The following is an 18,708-nucleotide window of genomic DNA, read 5'->3' as shown; positions in this document are numbered from 1 at the left end:
TTTTTATTTGTTGCTTTCCCCACCCTTCCTAATGAGCCTGTTGTTTTTCATGCTTGAATAAGTACAAATAATTAGCACATCAAAAAAAATCAGATCTCTCCTATGGAAAATTATTGGTACTGAAAAGAAGGCTGCATCAATTATATTGGTTTCTGCAATTGTTTTCTGAGCTCTACTCTGTGAAACTTTCTAGCAGACTTGGGAAATATGGATAAGGCTAGCCACGGCTTTTTTGGAAAAAGAAGTATCTCTCCAGCTCCCTCAGATTTTTCTCTGAGGGTCTATTTATTTAGTGCTGATCTTTGCCAGACCGCTTGATACTTCTAACACACAAAAGCAGTTACAGTATATAAATGATTCTGAGATACATTTTGAAGTAATTAAATGCAGAGCAGTGATGCAGAAAATTAGTCAAAATTAGTGTGAAATTATGACAACCACCATGCTGAGCACTGAGTGCAGTGGAAGCTGCAATGGTAGTGGAAAAAAGAGGAAGGATTATGGTTTAAGTCACGGTCCTGGAAGTCAAAAGACCAATGTTCTGTCCTAGTGCGACCTTGACCAACCCACCTAACTTCTGTTCTTCATCTTGCAAAAGGGGATAATCTCTCTCTGCTACAAAGAAGGAAATTTACCAACTTTTATAAAGTACTTCTAGGTGCTGTGATGTAAAATGCACTTACACCAGAGTCAGCAGGATTTTCCTTCCTAGAAATCTTTAGGAAAAAAAGAAATTATGTAGCTTATTTACTTTGGAAAGCATTCTCAGAAATGTTTTCAATGGTAAAGTCAGAAGCTCCTTAACTTTTGGCAGACCTTTGTCATCCTTGACTCTGTCCATGTCCTGAGCAATTCTGTTTATTCTGTGTTTCGTGTGAAGAACTGTTGCTCTTTCCTCCTCTCCATATCCCTTCCTGTGCTCAGGGTGTAATGCTGAGCAGGATGGAGGACAAAAGTTTTTGTTGTGAACCAGGGCATAGGCACAGCCTTGGCTGAAGGTGCTGGTGGAACAGGACTTGTGAGACAGTATCCTCTGAATTATCCTCTTGGATGTGTCCCAATAACCTGCCCACTCCCTCTCTACACCACCAGCCTGGAACATGCCTTGTGAAGTGGATGGGGTTGGGAGAGCTCCTTGCAGAGCTGCATCAGAGAAAGGGACTGAAACTGCTTTGTGTGAAAGCTGTGTTTGTTGTGCATGAGGATGTGAATCCAGTGCAGGCACATGCTCAGGGCCACAAGGCGGATACAGTCAGGAGTCCTCTCTGGTCTGGTCTTCAGAGGAGTCCCAGGAGATCTCATATATGGATATTAGCTATCCATGTATACAGATCCCCACTATCTCTGGACCTTTTCTTTCTGTGAAACACAATCACACCGTACTACGAGCAGGTTACTCTGTTGTTGCCACTGCCTGCAAGGCTGGGCACATCTGCTTCCCTGGGCTTTTCCTGTTCTCTGCTGTCTCTTACTTGGTGAATTACTTGTGACCTCCTTGGAGGAAGGAATGTAGTTTAATTCTGTGTCTATGCAAGGCCTCCTGAATTGAGGTTCTGGCCCTTGCTGGTTTTTAGATCATTATTTTAATGTGGGTAAAAATTACATTTGTCACTTCATGTTTGTTTCCTTCAAAGCTGTTGAGCCCTCAGATTACTCCCAGAAGTTTTATGCATGTGTAATTCCTAGAGCAGGAGGCTCTGAATGATACAGGTTTAGAGAAAATCTGTTTATGCCTGATGGAAAAGACAGGCTAGATCATACTTCATTTGCATATTGTTACAAAGTATAAATGTTTCCATAATTTTAATTAACATTTTTTAAGCTCAAGAATTTAAAAAACATATTTGTGAGTGTTAGCAACAAAACAGTTATGTTGGATATGTCCTGAGTGGAAGGCAAATTCCAGTCTTGTATGCTCAGGTCAGGCTCTGGACACAGCAGAGAGAGGACAGCAAACAAGTCTGATAATAAAGCTAATGCTGTAGATGATTCTCCAACAAAATTTCCGGGAGTTCTTGTTTCTTCCATACCTAAGAAGCAGGATCTTCTAAGGTGTGGTAGGAGCCAACAAAAACAGAAACAGTCTGAAAGCCTGGTTTGGCTGTAGGGGTTGCAGAGGAGCCAGGTTAGGTCTTTGCTGCAGTGCCTTCAGGGTATATCAGCCACTGGGGCAAGAGGCCCACTGGGAAAGCAGGGAAAAGCAGGAAAAGCTGTGGTGGGAAGAAAAAGGTGTTGGTGATGAGTCATCTGCTAAGGACCAATTTCTGTATGATCCAGGCCAAACTAAGCTGATTCCTACTCTGAATTTTGAACAAGGTATTTGAAAGAAAGTGGAGGTGAATTGATGGGGGAATCTTTATTGAGGTGGGGGTCACCTTGGTTCGTTCTTTTGCCATCAGTAATGTTTTCTGTTTCAGTCTAATGAGGAGTGCTTGGGAAGTGCATGAGGTAACTAGGAACCAGTTCATTTTGTTTTGCTCCCTGGAGCAAAAAGTATTACCACATTGTGTTGTCACTGTTGTTATGGGGGACCTTGACCTCGCCAAGGCCACCTGGCCATGGGAATGCTTTTGAACCTCTGTGTCCAACGAGTCCTTCCTCTTCCACAGAGAGGAACATGTGCAGGACCTGATAGATGGCTCCACAGTGGCACCCATGGCACTGCTCCTGCAGTAAAGGAATAGCAGAGTGAGAGGGAGGGCAGGCAAGGAGACAAAGAGAGCCAGTGAAAGTGAAATGCAATGGCTGGAAGGACAGTGATGATGGGAATGAGAGAAGAGGCTGTCAGTGCTCAGAAAGATGCTGAGTTACAATAAATCATTTAAATAGCATGAAGCTCTTCTGACAAAAATGGGAAGAGGAATTTAGAAGAAGTAAATTAAGGAAGGCTAGAAAGAAAGATGACAAGATAGAAGAAAGCAGAAGAAAGCAGAAGAAAGCAGAAGAAAGGCCAGTTAGATTAAAGAGAGAGAGGAAAAAAAATGTGAGTGAGGAAGCAGGCGTGATGGGTGTGAGAAGGAAGGCTAGCAGTGGGTCAAGAAGGAGGAGCACACACAGAAAGCCCACGAGTGACCAGGGCAGGGCTGCTGATGGGGAAGATGAGAAGGTGCAGCCATGGAGGCTATGTGCCAGGGTTGTCTTCTGCAGGCCATTTCCACTGGCAACTTTCACTGGGAGCCTGATTTCACTGGTCAGTGACAGGTCTTGGGTTTAGCTCCTTAAGTCATAACATGCTGATGTAGCACAGCTGTCAAATTTTGTAATTTACATTTACATAACCCCTGTTATTCCAATCTGGACTAAGAAAAGATTGCACTCTGCCAAAACCTTTCCTACTTGAAACATGATTAAATATTACCTCACTAACACTGCATGTACTAATTAAAGTACATTACTTGAAAGCCCAAAGGTTAGGCACACATGGATTACCCACTGCAATCTGGGGGGAGGTGGGGGGGAGGGGGAGCACACATACAAAATAGTCTCTCTAGTATTCCCAATGGGAACATTCCTCCTCCCTGCTTCAAGCTGCTCTTGGCTTCTTCTTTGAAGTTATATTAAGATATGTCTACCCAATTACAAATGTAACAACAATGCCACTTATGCTCTGTAAAATCCTGTCTAGAAATTGCCACATTATTATTTTGGTTGGACCTTTTCTTTTTGGGACAGTTTCCCGACCTGTTCCCTAAGTGGAGGCATGTGGGAAGACACTGCAGCATGAGCTTGCAAACTGATGTGGTGTGGGGGCAGCCTTCAAGCTCTGCAGATTTGGGGCTACAACATTCTCAGTGCAGGGATGCACGATGTCAAGTGATGTGGTCACAGCTGCACAGCCCTTTTTTAAGGACCATGTCTACATAATTATTACTTGCACACAATTTTCTGTTATATTAATCGAGTGTATATAGACCCCATTAAAGAATTGGGGGGGTTGTGTTGTTGCATGCAGTACCAACTTGAAGAGAACATACAGTGTCTAAAGTATTTGCCCCAGAAGGCTTGCAATCTGCATGATTTATTTGGCAGAGAAGTAATTTATTTATTCCTTTCTGGTTCTTTGCTACCCACTTGTAAAGTATTTATGCAGCTCCTCTCTGATGGCTGGTACGTCTTTAGTTTAATTATTTGAACTCAGAAAACAAATTCTTTTTTTCACTAATGGATTTCCAGTAGTGTTTCTCACGTGTTTCTTTTTAGCTATTTCTCTCTCTAAAAGGGTCTAAGCCATTCCCACTGGGAAATTTTTATGAGTCCATTGGAAGACAAAGTTCTGGCCCATTTTCACCTAAACTCACCATGATTTAAGTATGGGGATCTTGAGGGCCTGGAAGTTTTAAGCCACAATAGTCACTTCTCAGCTGATCCTCCCAGCAGCAACCCAGCCTGAGAGTTTTCCAGGGGAAAGAAAGTTGGGGTGTAAGTTCCTCTTTAGCTAGCTGATGTAATTGAATCATGGTAATTGCCACATACTTGGTGGGACTTAGTCTGCCAAGTGCCAAATAGAAGAGAGGAGGCTGCTTCTCATACCTTTCTACTAGCCTTTTGTGAGTGATTCACCATGGGTTGCCTATACCCCTATTTATGGAAATTATCTGTGGGTGCTGAGTGCTTCTCTCTTTCCCTTATGTACAGAATGTAAACATGTAGCTATTAATGTCAGGTATTAGTGGGGTCATCAGCAGAACTAAGCAGAACTAAGCCCCTTCGTTTCACTATGTTTTTTTTTTAATACCTGAAATACTCTTTTACACCTATATAATATATGTAAATACCCTCAGCGGAATATTAATCCAGGGTGTTCCTCTTCACTTTAGTTTGCATATTTCTATCTCTTGTAAGCACGAAGTCAGACAGCTCCCAAGGATCAAAGCCAATGTCTCAAGTACCCTCTGGAAAGTGATGAAGTTACCTGCTCTTTAAAAGAGGGTGACTCCATAGTTGTATACTGCCCTGTTCCCCATCAAACCCCAGCTCAATGCCATGATCATTCCTGAAGGTTGATGTCTAACCCTAAGGCAGGTCATGCACAGATAGAAATAAGGACTTGTGGAGAAACAGCGTTCTAAATGGGATGGGGAAACTCATGTGGATAGAAATGGACTTTCATCTTCTCAAATAGGGAGTCCAGCACAGTGGAGGTCACTTCACTATGATCAATTTTATCCCCTTATATTATAATGAAGTATGCTTTTTTTGCTCCACTTCTTTTGTTCTGTTTGATTTCCCATTAATTTTGAAATCTGCTTTGTAAGGTTGAAGTAAATTGTGCCCTTCAGTGTTTGCTGAATTGGGGTTACTGGGCACCTTTCAGATCAGAGCCTTAGCATAGAGCTGAAAGAGGTGCTGAATGGTAAAATACAGATGTTGCCTCAGTCTCTCTGAGTTTTGCATTATCGTGGTGTCTGTCTCTAAAGGTATTATCACTGTGTATACCTCTGAAACAGCCATATGCAAAGGGATGAATTTGTTGTTGTACTTATCCTCTGCTTCTCAATGTAGGAAATTGTTTCTCAGAACTAAGCTTCCCACAGGAGACTGCATTTGTTGAATTTACTCCAGAAATTTGGCCAAGATAAATTTTGAAAGTGAAGTCATAATTTACACGTGATATTTCAGGTACTGGATCTTTTTTCCAAGCTTCTTTGCTGTATAAAAGTTAAGTAAAGGTTTGTGCTTGTTTAATTTAGTTTTGATGATGGACTTTCAGGTTGAACATTGAGAAAAAAAAAAAAAGAATATCTTACTGTGATGTATATGTTTATTTTAAAAAAAACAAACCCCAAACAACACACATGCACACAAAATTTAGGGCTAAACCCAAACTCAACAACAAAACATGTCAGAGAAGCCTGGAGGAAGATTTTTGTCCCATCATCTTGTTGGAGTGCATAATTTCATGTATGGGATAAGCTGGTTGAACAGTCTGCAAGTCCTGCAGTTTCCTGAGAAATCAAGGAGAAATATATAGAGAGCAATTTGCTGCTAGGAGGATTAGCACTAGAGAGCCCTTGGTATCAGCTCTTTTCTTGTGAGAGAAGCTCCACGCAGAGGGGGATGAAGTTCTGGTGCAATAGGATGTGGGGTTTTCTCGGATGCCCTTGGTGCAGCTCCCTGCTGTGCTCCAGACCCCTTCAGCAAGGCAGAGACCTGAGGAGGTCACTGGGAGCCAGGTGATGGTGCATCTCGTGATGTCCAGCTCTCACACTACCAGCTCACCTCAGAAGCAAGGCATCAAGAGCAGTGTTGCCTCTGCATTACCCCCACCTCTCCACAGTTCCCTGCTCAGCACATTAGCTACGGTCAACCCCTTTCCAAGGGACTCAACTGCCTTATACTATTTTTGATATTTGTAGACAGGTTATACTCAAAACAGATGTAAGAGCTGCAGCACCTAGAAGGGTACAGTCTTCAGCTAATTTAGGTGTCTAACTATGCTTTTCCCTTTCTGCTGTTATGCCTTGACCTCTTTCTAGGCTAAAGCATATATTCCAACAATAAACATCTCTGTCGATGGGTTGACATTCCTGACGGATGGCTCCACACTGTTTCCTGAACTATTATGAAAATAAGGCAGTGTCCACTCAAAAACCTTCTCTAGTGAGTGTCTGTTAAGATGGAGAGATGAGCTGTGTGTCTGACTCTTGATTTGCTAATGCTTCTTCTGCTGAGCCCCTGCATGTGGAAGAACGCTGTGCTAGGAGTGCTTGAACTCACCTTGCCCTGGGGATGGCCTCCTGACCCCACCAGCCCACCCTCCTGCTCTTTAGGGCATGGAACAAGCAAAATTTGTGTTGCCTGACTTCACCTCTCGTCTTCCACCTATCTGAGCTAATCTTTGGAAGTGTTTCATTTTCCTGATGTCACACCTTCTGAGTACTGATGGGCTAAACAGAAAAATGGCAGGGGAATATACTCCACGTAAATTATGGGAAAGTAACACAGAAGTAACAAAAGCCACTTTTTCCCTGTGGTTTTTGTTACTGTAAAATGGGATGGGATGGGAATCCTGGGTACACTTTAATAATTCCCAGATACTAATAAGAAATGATCCAGCAGCTTGTGGTACTTAAGATTTCAGGAAGAGCAACAAATGACTATGACTTCTTCTAATCCACATCAACAAGACCACAAACCACTGATCTCCAAAGAAACAGTGCATCCAGAAAACCTACTGGATGGTTTTTTGAAGGAGTCATTGTTTTTCAAAACAAAATGAATGTGGAAAGGACAATTTTTGGCAAGTAATTACTTCTGTAATGGAAAACATATTGTCTCATTAAACTACACTCTTAATATTCCCCACTTATTTATCGGCTTTTGATGGAGCAGAGTCTGGGATTTATATTGTATCCAATGTCCCCCAGAACTTTTGTCCAGTAAAAAAAGGTCATCTGTAAATTTCACATAGGCAAGTGTAACATTTTCCTACCATAAGATCATTTTTAAAAGAGGGAAAAAAAAGACACGGCATTAAAAGTTAAAAGTTCTGTAAACCTAAGAAAATACATTTGTTCAGCTGAGCTCACATTAAGCTTGGTTTGCTTCATTTGGAAACAGCTGAAACTGGGTAATCTTGAGCTTGTAGTGAGAAATATCAATTTAACATGTAGTTGTGTGCTAAGGGCTGCCCTGTTCCAATTAAAAATCCACCATGTTTTTATGGTGGTATTCTGGAGGGTGTCTTGATTTGCTGATGAATGCTGACAGGACTATTAAAGCTGTGAAACAACATCACTTGACTGCGGCACAAAATGAAAGAAAGGCACTGCCATGCTGCTCTTGGGTGTTATTATCCTGATTAAAAATTGGAGCCAAAGTGAAAATCATCCCTGGGCAATGCATTTATTTATTTATTTATTTATTTATTCTTTTAAAATGACTTCATGGTGTTGGTAGCTGCGTTTCCTGACAGGAAACCTTAAGGCACTGTGATTAAGTGAAGGTGCATTTTTATTAACCCTTCTTTCTTGTGCCTAGAAGCACAGATGAAGAATGACTGAGTTTGCTGTGTGACAGTATGAATATGCAATCCTGAGAGTTGGACAGGCCCCTGACTGTTAACGTTTTCTGGCACTTTTTGTTATTAAAAATCCTTCTCTCAGCAGAGTTTTGTGAGTCATGTCAGCAGGCCTTTGAAATTCAGTGGGGAAAGGGTCACCTGGATAGAAAATAGCCTTTCTTTTGCCCCCTTAAATTGCCCATGACAAGCTGAAAATAGCTGTTTTCCCTTTTTTTTGTTTTAATATATTCAAAAACCTAGGAGTCATTCACAGGATGACTTGACCCACAAGCTAATAGCCAAGCAAGAACCTCACCAGCTTGGAGTTTTGATGCCAAGTCACACATCTCTCAGGCCCTTCTGTGTTAGATGTGGGAACAGGCAGGTTAGAAATAAAGTAGACTTCTTTGCATAAGGTCCAAACAACACTTATTTTCTATGTATGATTATAGGGTGATTTTAATTAACTTTTTTCCTGTCCTCAGCCAGCACATGAACAGAGTATGTGGCAGAGTTGAGCACAGGCAGAGAACTGGCCATGGCTGGGGAGCTGGGGGCAAAGAGGGATGTAGAACAGAGATGGGACTGGCACCAGGAGTGGATGGCACCTTCAGTCCTGAGAGGAGGGAGCCTTGTAAGTAATTATCAGGTGAGTCCAGCTTTCCTTACAATTTCTTGTAAGGAAAGCTGGACTCATCTGATAGCCAATGTAGAAGTGGGAACAAATAAGCACTCATTTTCCATCCAATAAATAAGTTATTGATAAACTTAACTGAGGCACAAAGGGTGTGATGGAAAAAAAAGTATTTAATTGTCTATACACCAGTGCCCCTAACCTGGTAATAAACTTGTCTGTATTGCTGTCACTGGATGCTGCCTGTAGAACTCACATGCCTGGAATGCAAAAGCCCGTCAACATAACCTATTTAGGAAGAGTCAAGAGGGGAAGGGGAATGGCAAGCCACATAAAATGAGCTGTTATCTCCTTCTGAGTCACTGGCCATCCTCTCCCTTTCCCTCTTTTCCACTCCTACTCCACACCCCCACAGTTTGCACTCTGGTTTCAGGAGATTTGAAAAGTGGTGCAGGGAGAAAGCATCTCTTTGTCCCAGCAACTGACAGGTTTCCCTGGAGAGTGCATGCATGTGGCAGCACAGCACGGAATGCCCTTCACTCAGGTGCTGGCACCAGAGACCAAGTTGTCCCAGCAGACAGGAGGTCCTGGCTGGTACAGCTGCTTGTGGCTGGGGTCAGTGTTTCTGCACAGTGGAGAAGAGATGCATGGGCAGTGGCTTTATCCTTAGTGTCTCTCTAACCTTGAGGAAAAAAAAAAAGTGTGTGTTTCTTGTTACTGTAGATTCCTGTGTATGAGAATGTAGAAGAGAGGGACACAGCATGCAGCATGGATGCTCATCCCTTTGAAGGACCTGCTGAAGGCTAGAGATGACAGAGAAAAAATCCACTCTAATCATGAAAGTGTCGTAAGGAAATGTCAGTTAGCAACAAAAATTAAAATTTGGCCCAGCAAGGTATTATGTGAAGTAACTGTGCACGGGAAAGGGTCCGGTTACGTCTCTTACAGTTCTTTGTTCCTGGCACGGTTCACATGAGGTCATGAAAATTATGCCAAATGCTTTTCTATGCAAAAGTAGGAGATGCTTTTAATTAGGATTCAACAGAATTCACAAAATCACTGTAATGGGGTTTTTTAATGCCTCCCTACACTGTGTGCTGGAATGAAAAAAAACCCTGTAAGATGCTAGAAGTTTCAATTTGAATTATATGCTGGATCTTCCATTCTGTCAACACTAATATTGTAGATTTTTCAAGACATACTGACTTTTAAACAATTTAGTGGAACTGATCACCTATTTATACTATAATAGATTTAACCTTAGTGCATAGAAAAGAAATAATCACAGAGCTGTGTGTCATGTTATCATGAAGGGTTACACACTCCTTAGGAGGAATAGACCAGGAATGTGTGGTGGTGGAGTTGCCCTCTTTGTGAGGCAACACATGGAGTGTATTGAGTTCTGTCTTGGGGTGGATGATGAATAAGTAGAGAGCTTATGGGTTAGGATTAAAGGGCAGAGTAGTCAGGGTGACATTGGGGGTGTTTTCTACAGGTCACCAGATCAGGAGAAAGAAATGGATGAGGTCCTCTGGAGGCAGCTTAAGCAGCCTCAAAGTCACAAGAAGTGGTTTTTGTGGGGGACTTTAACTATCCTGACATGTGCTGGAGAAGCTATACAGCAAAGCACAAACAGTCCAGAAGGTTCCTGGAAAGCCTTGATCACGACTTCCTGTCTCAGGCAGTGGAGGTTTCTTCAAGGAATAATGTGCTTGACCTCATATTAACAAACAGGGAAGGCCTCCTTGTTGGAGCTGTGAAGGTTGGGGGCAGCCTTGGCTGTAGTGACCATGAAATTGTGGAGTTCAAGTGTCAAGTGAGGAGGAAGCAGGACAGAAAGTAAGCTTACAACCACGGACTTCAGGAGAGCTAACTTTAGCCTCTTTATGGATGTTCTTGGAAGAATCCATGGCTACAGGCCCTGCAGAAAAGAGTGATACGAGAGAGTTGGTTGATATTTAGATATCAGTTCCTCCAGGCTCAAAAATGATGGATCCTGATGAGCAAGAAATTAGTTAAAGGCAGCAAGAGACCTGTGTGGATGAATAAAGAACTGTCGTTACTCAAGCGTAAGCAGGAAATACACAAGAGATGAAAGTAGGGTCAGGCCACTAAGAGTAGGTATAGAGGTGGTCATAGTTACTAGAAATGAGACAAGGAAGGTCAAAGCCCATCTGGGATTGAATCCGGTCAAGGATGTCAAGAACACCAAGAAGGGCTTCTTCAAATACATCAATAAGGAAAGAAAAACAAAGGACAGTGTGGGACCATTATTAAATGGAGGGGCAACCCTGGTAACACAGGACACAGAGAAGGCAGAGTTACCAAATGCCTTCTTTGCATCTTCACTGACAAGACCAGCCCCCAGGGATCTCTGACCCAGGAGACCAGGGTAAAGGGATGTGGGAAGGAAGAACTTTCCTTGGTCATGGAGGATTGGATTAGAGAACACCTAGACTCACCTGACATGCTCAAGTCCATGGGCCCTGAGGGGATGCATCCACAAATGCTGAGAGAGCTGGTGAACACCACAGCCAGACCACTCTCAGTCACCTTTGAAAGAACATGGAGATCAGGAGAGGTGCCTGAGGACTGGAAGGAAGCAGATGTTGTCTCAGTCTTCCAAAAGGGCAAGGAAGAAGACATAGGGAACCAGTGGTCAGTCAGCCTCACCTCAATCCCTGAAAGGTGATGGAGCACCTCATTCTGGAGGACATCACCATCCACATGGATGACAAGAAGGTGATCAGGAGTAGTCAGCATGGATTCACTAAAGGGAAATGATGCTTGACCAGCCTGATTGCCTTCTATGATGAAACAACTGCCTGGATGGATGAGGGGACAGCAGGGGATATTGTTTTACCTTGACTTAAGCAAGGCTTTCAAATCTGTCTCTCACAACATCCTCGCAGGCAAACTCAGGAAGTGTGGACTGAGTGAGTGGACAGAGAGGTGGTTTGAGAACTGGCTGAACAGCAGATCCCAGAGGGTTGCATAGGATCTAGCTGGAGTCCTGCTACTGGTGGTGTCCCCCAAGGTTCAGTACTGGTTCCAGTATTGTTTAACTTTTCACCAATAACTTGGGTGAAGGGGCAGAGGCCTCCTCAGTTCCCTGACAAGACAAAGCTGGGAGGAGTGGCTGATCCCTCAGAGGGCTGTGCAGCCCTTCTGGACCCTGACAGGGTGCAGAGATGGGCAGAGAAGAACCATCTGAAATTCAACAAAGGTGAATGCAGGGGGAGACTATGGGATTCCGGAGGACAACAAACTGTCCATGAGCCAGCACTGTGTCCTTATGGTCAAGAATGCCAAAGGTATCCTGTAGTACATTTGGAAGAGCATTGCCAGCAGACCAAGGGAGGTCACCCTTCCCCTCTGCTCAGCCCTGGTGAGGCCACATCTGCAGTGCTCTGGTCAGTTCTGGGCTCCACAGCACAAGAGAGACATGGAGCTGCTGGAGTGGGTCCAGAGGAGGGGTACAAATATCATGAGGGGACTGGAGCATCTCATATAAGGAAAGGCTGAGAGAGTTGGGCCTGTTCAGCCTCGAGAAGAGGCACATGAGAGAGGACCTCATCATTATGTCCCAGTCTCTGACGGGAGGGTGTCAAGAGGATGGAGCCAGGCTCTTGTCGGTGGTGCCAAGCACTAGGACAAGAGGCAATGGGCAGAAACTGATGCACAGAGGTTCCACCTGAACATGAGGAAAGCTTTACTGTGCAGATTCACTGGAACAGCCTGCCAGAGAGATGGTGAAGTCTCCCTCACTGAGGATACTCAAGAACCCTCTGGACACAATCCTGTGCCATGTGCTCTGGGATGGCCCTGCTGGAGTAGGGAGGTTGGACCAGATGACCCAGTGTGGTCCCTTCCAACCTCATCTGTTCTGTGATTCTGTGAAATACTGCAGTTATGTTTTTGGAGAAAAGCCATGTGAATTAGTCATATTACATGCTGATCCTGAAACTGAAACATTTTCCAGTCCAACATTTCTCAAAGGATGTTAAACAGCAGCTGCTAAAGCTAGACATTTTAATATCAGGTTGTCTAGATAATTTGCATCTGAGAGTTTTATAAGAGCTTGCCGAAGAACTCTATGAATGATTAATGGTACTTTGCAGTAAATCTTGGACCAGTATAAAGTTTTAGAGGACACAGGAAAAACTGAAGATGTGCCATAGCAAAGGGATAAAATTGCAGCCTAGGTAATTTAAAGTCTTTTACCTTTATATTGATAATGTAAAAAATCCCAGAATTGTTGCTAAAAATCTCAATAAATAATGGAAGAAGTTAATACAAATTATTTCAAACCCATAGTTTTCAGGGAAAACCTCTGAAACTAACTTGTCATTTGGTGGGGCTTTTTTTTCATATACATAAAACTTGGTTGAAAAGCAAGTAATGTAAAATGTTTGAAAATATAGTGTGTAGCATTTTAATCAATAACGATGTAATTTACTCCCTGCAGTGTACTAAATGGATTAGATCATATAATAAATGGATTATCACTGCTGAATATGTCTATTTTAAGTTGCACCATGGCGTTCTAGGTCCTGTCTTCTTCAATTTTTTTGAACTGAAGATCTGACAGGAAATCATTGGAGAGGATGTTTCCAACCCAATGTGGGGATTGGGAGTGATAAGTAAGAGAGACAGACACCTAATAAAAACAAGAGCTCCATCTCCTGAATTGAGAACACCATAAAGGTAATGTCACACCTCTGGAAAAAATAGAAAATGAGCCTTTCTTGTGAGACAGCAGCTCCAAATTGTCAGAAGTAACTCTACAAATATTTCTACCAGGCAAGGCAATTTCCTAAATAAGCTGATCAGCTCCTTCTTTGTACAAAGAGGAAATCAGAGGTAGGTACAGTGAGATTTGAAGTGGTGAAAGGTTAGATCTTCTCGTGAAAGGCTCATGGGGTTCAATCTGATTATTTAAACAAAAAGGAAAGTTAGAATTTAGGGTAAAGATTTGATGTATTCTCACTACATAAAATTGTTGGTTATGTTCCCTGAAGGCTCCAGGTAGGCAGTGCTAGGAGTTAGAGCTCTGGTGCAGTACGAGACAAAACAACCTAAGCTTCAGACTGACAGTTTTGGAGTGGTAATAAGATCCAAATATTTTTAGAGAGTGTTTTAACCTTTTGAGCTATATTACATGAGTGTGCCCCTTTTTCTTCAGTGGATACACTAAAATCAGAGTTTCTAAAAGAGAACACGGCTCAGTCAAACAATTATACGAAAATTTTATGTGCTATCTTTATATCAAAGAGCAGAGCAGAAGAACGTACTAAGCCACAGTGATGTAATAAATATATTCATCTGCTGGATGAATAGCTGAGTTTGTAATGTTGTCTGGAAGGCTGGAACTAGTAGGGGAGAATGTGGAGGAAGGAATGACATGCTAAGGAATCGTGTAGTTGATATTTTGATATCATCTGGAGATGTTGGTATTTCATCATGTCTCCAGCTCAGGAACAGATACATTCTCTTTGCCTTTGGAGGCTTTGGGTCAACTGAGGTTATGCTGTGTGTCAATGACCACCAGAGTATGCTGTGAATCTTTGAATGGACATGTGCTTCCCACATATTTCAAGTTTTCCTTATCCAGAGAAAATCTGCAAGGTGTTCTAGTCCTTCGGATGTCTGATCCTGTCATGGTCCAGTCCTGGTGGATCAGGTATGTCTCATTCTTGCTCTGGGGCCTTCTTCCCTCATCACAAAGTAGATCCCTGATTTCAAAGCCTTCGTTTCCAGAAACCCTAGCCAATGGGATTATTAATAGCATGTTACTTATCTTTTTCTCTCTTAAAAACCCAAGCTAGCAAAGAGTCAAACAGCCTTTCCCCAACCCTAATCACTCACATAATTTTAGTGAAAGCATTGAATCTAAAGCTGAAAAACCAGTTGCTTGAAAACTTGGAAGTACTGTGGATAACTTGTGTCCCTTGAATTTGTGTGAGATGAAGCAACCTATAGTCATCCTTTTCCATGGAGCATTCAGGGCATAGTCATGTCCAAGAAGTGGATTGGGTTTTTTCCAGGGAAGTAAGCTCTTGCCTGTAGAGCACTTGCTTCTCTGGCTGCAGAAATTAGTAAACTGGACTAAATGCTGTAGAAGACTGTAGGAGGAGAAAGAATAGTCCTGTGATTAGGGCAGCTGCTCTGAAGAGTTGCTTTCTAACTTTGCCTTTGCAGCAGGAGACATCCTAACTTTTTCAATCCTCGCGCGACTTCAGCAGACCCACTGGTCTGGTTTGTAATCTACTTTGGAATACAGCAAGAGGAAATAGTGATTTTTCAGCTAAGAACCAGGCAAATGGCAATGAAATAAGTGAAGCTACAGGGTTGCATCTGTAGGGACACAGTTGAAGATTGTCATTTGTTTGAAGAGTATCTCTGGAGACTGCTGTGACAGCCAAATGGCTAGTGCTGGAAAAGCTTTGTTGTAGGAGCATCCTGTGTGTCAACAAGATAGAGGAAGTGAATTACTAGCTCCTTCTCTGTGCTGTGTTGATTTTTTTGTTTTCTTTTCAGTGACATGAAGGGGCTCTCCTTAAGTGCAGATGAGCATATGCTCTTCCATATGTGAAGAGGATTGGTTTAATAGAAAAAAAAAATAGAAAAGTTCCAGTTGGAAGGGACCTACAATGATCATCCAGTCCAACTGCCTGACCAGTTCAGGGCTGAACAAAAGTTAACCACATTATGGAATTTTTCAAATGCCCTTTGTGCACTGACAGACTTGGGGCATCCACTTCTTGTAGGAAGCCTTTTCCAGTCTTTGACCCCCCCCTCAGTAAAGAAATGCTTCCTAATGTCCAGTCTAAGCCTCCTGTGTACAGCTCTGAACCATTCCCACACGTTCTATCCCTGAATAGCAGGGGGAAGAGCTCAGCACCTCCCTCTCCATGTGCCCTCCTCAGGAAGCCGCAGAGAGCTGTGAGGTCACCCCTCAGCCTCCTTTTCTCCAAATGAAACAAGCCCAAAGTCCTCAGTCCCTCAAAGAGGACACTGCCTCCAGCCCTTTCATCACCTTTGTTGCCCTCCTCTGGACACAGTCTCATCCTTTGCCCTCATTCTTCAGCTGTGGGGCCCAGAGCAGCACACAGAGCTCAGGGCTGTCCACCAGGGCTGTACAGTGGGACAGGCACCTCTGTGACCTGCTGGGGATGCTGAGTTTGATGCACCCCAGGAAGGGGTTTGTCCTCTGGGCTGCCAGGGTGCACTGCTGACTGCCCCTGAGCCTGCTGCTGACCAGCACACAGATCCCTTCAGGCAGGGCTGCTTTCCAGCCACTCCATCCCAGGTCCAGAATCCAGCATTCAAACTTGTTGAATTTCATCCCATTAATCACTGCCCAATTCTATAAGCTATCTAGACCCCTCAGCAAGGCACTTCATCCCTCAAGTCCCCAGGATCTGAGCCCTGAGGATCACTGCTGGGACAGGTTTCCAGGCAGATGTAGCCCCATTCACTACAACCCTTTGAGATCTGCCTTTCAGATAGTTGATTGCCCAGCTCACCATGAACCTGCTCATCCCAAAGGTGCACTATTTGTTCTGAAGGATACTTGAGAGACAGTATCAAAAGCCTTGCTAAAATTCAGAAATACTCTTTCCACGGTCTTCCCCTCATCCATTGGGTGAGTGACCATACTATAGAAGGGTAATTAAGTTAATTAAACAGGTCTTTCCCTTTGTGAGCCCATGTTGACTGGTGATATTGAGTTATTCTTTAAACACATTTCAAGGACCACTTTCAATTTACCCTGATGGATCTCTTGCTGTCTACTGGAAATCATCTGTGCTACCTGCAATACTACGAACATTCAGCAGTGGTGGTTTCAGCTGGGATAGAGTTAATTTTCTTCACAGTAGCTAGTATGGGGCTGTGTTTTGCATTTGTGCTGAAAACAGCACAAATGATAATTCTGATAATTCTGGGATGTTTTTGTTATTGCTGGCCAGCTCTTACATAGATCCAAGGCCTTTTCTGCTTCTCATACCACTCTCCTAGTGAGTAGGATGGGGGCACACAAGGAGTGTACAGAGGGAAGGGGGCACAGCCGGAACAACCAACAACAACTGACCTAAGGGATATTCCAGACCATATAGTGTCATGCTCAGTATATGAAGATTGGAGAAGAAAAAGGAAAGGGAGGATGTTTGGAGTGATGGTGTTTGTCTTCCCGGGTCACTGTTACACATGTTGGAGCCCTGCTGCCCTGAGGATGTCTGAACACCTGCCTGCCCATGGGAAGCAGTGAGATAATTCCTTGTTTTGCTTTACTTAACGTGCACAGCTTTTGCTTTACCCATTAAACTGTCTTTATCCCTGCCCATGAGTTTTCTCACTTTTACTCTTCTGATTCTCTTCTCTATCCCACTGTGGGGAGCTGAGAGAGCAGCTGCATGGGGTTGAGCTGCTGGCTGGGATTAAACCATGACAACAGCTCATGAGAAAATTTGAAATAAACTGATAGGGACATATATTTAGATATTTTTAATGAGAAGAAGAGAAGCCTCAGGCTCTCTATAAGAATCAAGGTGCCTTTATATTCCCTGCCGGCCTCCAGGAGGGCTTTTCACTAAGATGCCTGAGATTTCAACAAAATGATCATCTAATCCCATAAAGAAAAGATTTATTATGTCTCTTTTCTTCTTCTGTGATATAGTATTTAAATTATTAACCAAACAATTCTAAATATATTGATTAAGTATCTATCTCTTAGCTGTTTCATGAACAATAATTTTAGAATATTTTGGCTTTCTGTAATTAAGAGTTGGTTTTGCCTTCCCTATATCTTTCCTAGATATTATCAGTGTATCCTATTCCCAGTGAGGATATGACTGTGTATCCTAAGAGTCTTTCTGGAACCCCAGGATATGAGGTCTTGCCAAGAAATGCAACCATGGATGAAAGTGGAGACAGGAAATTATTTGCCTACAGCTCCCATAAGACTCTGTTACAGCAGCTCAAAGTGGTTTTATATATATATATAGTATTTTTTATGCTTATGAATTTTTTTATTTTGATGGAGTGTCCACTTGCCTGGCCTCTTTTTCTAATTCTTTCTTTTATGTTTAAAGTACCTCTTTTCTGCAAATGTTGAGTCACAACTCTGGGATGTTCCACTGAAATTAGTTTCCTATTTGGTGAAAGGGAAGGCAACACTGAAAGCACTGGACTGTAGAACCTGCTCTGTGTTACAAAAGCCCAGAATAGTAATTTCAAAATGTTTTCCCTGGAATTTTCAGGCAAACCAACCACCTCAGAACTTGGAAATGCTCCCAGGTGCCACAAGACTGGGGTGCTGAAGTTTGGTGTCAGAGGATAAAGAGGTGCTGGGACAATACAACAGGAGGTTCTATATCCATGAATCTGTATCAGTATCAATCAGCAAAGTGAAACTGCCTTTGGAGATTATTTAGACAAGTCTGTGCTGTGCCCTGTGCTGCTGAGTTTATAGAAAGGTCCAGCCAGAAAAGCACTCTACACCCAGATATCATAACAAAAGGGACATCCAGGGTAGTAAAATAAATATTTAATTTCTTCATGTTCCCATATCCATCTCAGACATCCAGCTAACTCTAATAATACTTTATGCTATAATACTTTACAAATAAAACTACTCTAAATTAATGTAATTGTTTTGATAGATACTTGTGAGGTAATTTTGCTCTCTTTGCCCACTGATGTCTTTCCAGCTATGGGACAGTATTAGGCTTTTTTTGCATGCTGTAAATGTATCAAACTTAAAAGCCAAAGTAACTTTTGAAACACTAACAATATCACTCAGTGCTTATATTACCCTTTACATCCTCAGAGTCTTTTATGAACGGCCGTGAATGAAGTATGGTAATAGCTTTGCAAACCTGCTTTGCCATTTCTCCATCTGCTGCAGCAGATCTCATCCTGATGCCTGTGAGAGCAACACATTAGTGCTACAGATGACTAACCACTGGAACTGGGCTGCAGAAAGTTCTGGTTTTCCCTGTATCTCCCCCAAAGGCAGATTAGATACTACATATCAAAGTTTTGGAAAGCAGATGTGCACTCAGCGTAG

At 42.7% G+C, this 18,708-nt stretch overlaps 1 long non-coding RNA gene across 2 annotated transcripts in view; it reads left to right on the top strand.

Annotated features, from left to right (window-relative positions):
* The window catches only part of LOC134547118 (uncharacterized), a 202,162-nt gene that overhangs the window by 82,568 nt on the left and 100,886 nt on the right, over positions 1-18,708 (top strand). The window lies entirely within an intron of this gene.

The sequence above is a fragment of the Prinia subflava genome, chromosome 1, assembly GCF_021018805.1.
Source record: "Prinia subflava isolate CZ2003 ecotype Zambia chromosome 1, Cam_Psub_1.2, whole genome shotgun sequence".
Classification (NCBI taxonomy): domain Eukaryota; kingdom Metazoa; phylum Chordata; class Aves; order Passeriformes; family Cisticolidae; genus Prinia; species Prinia subflava.
This window is presented reverse-complemented; position numbering and strand designations above follow the sequence as displayed.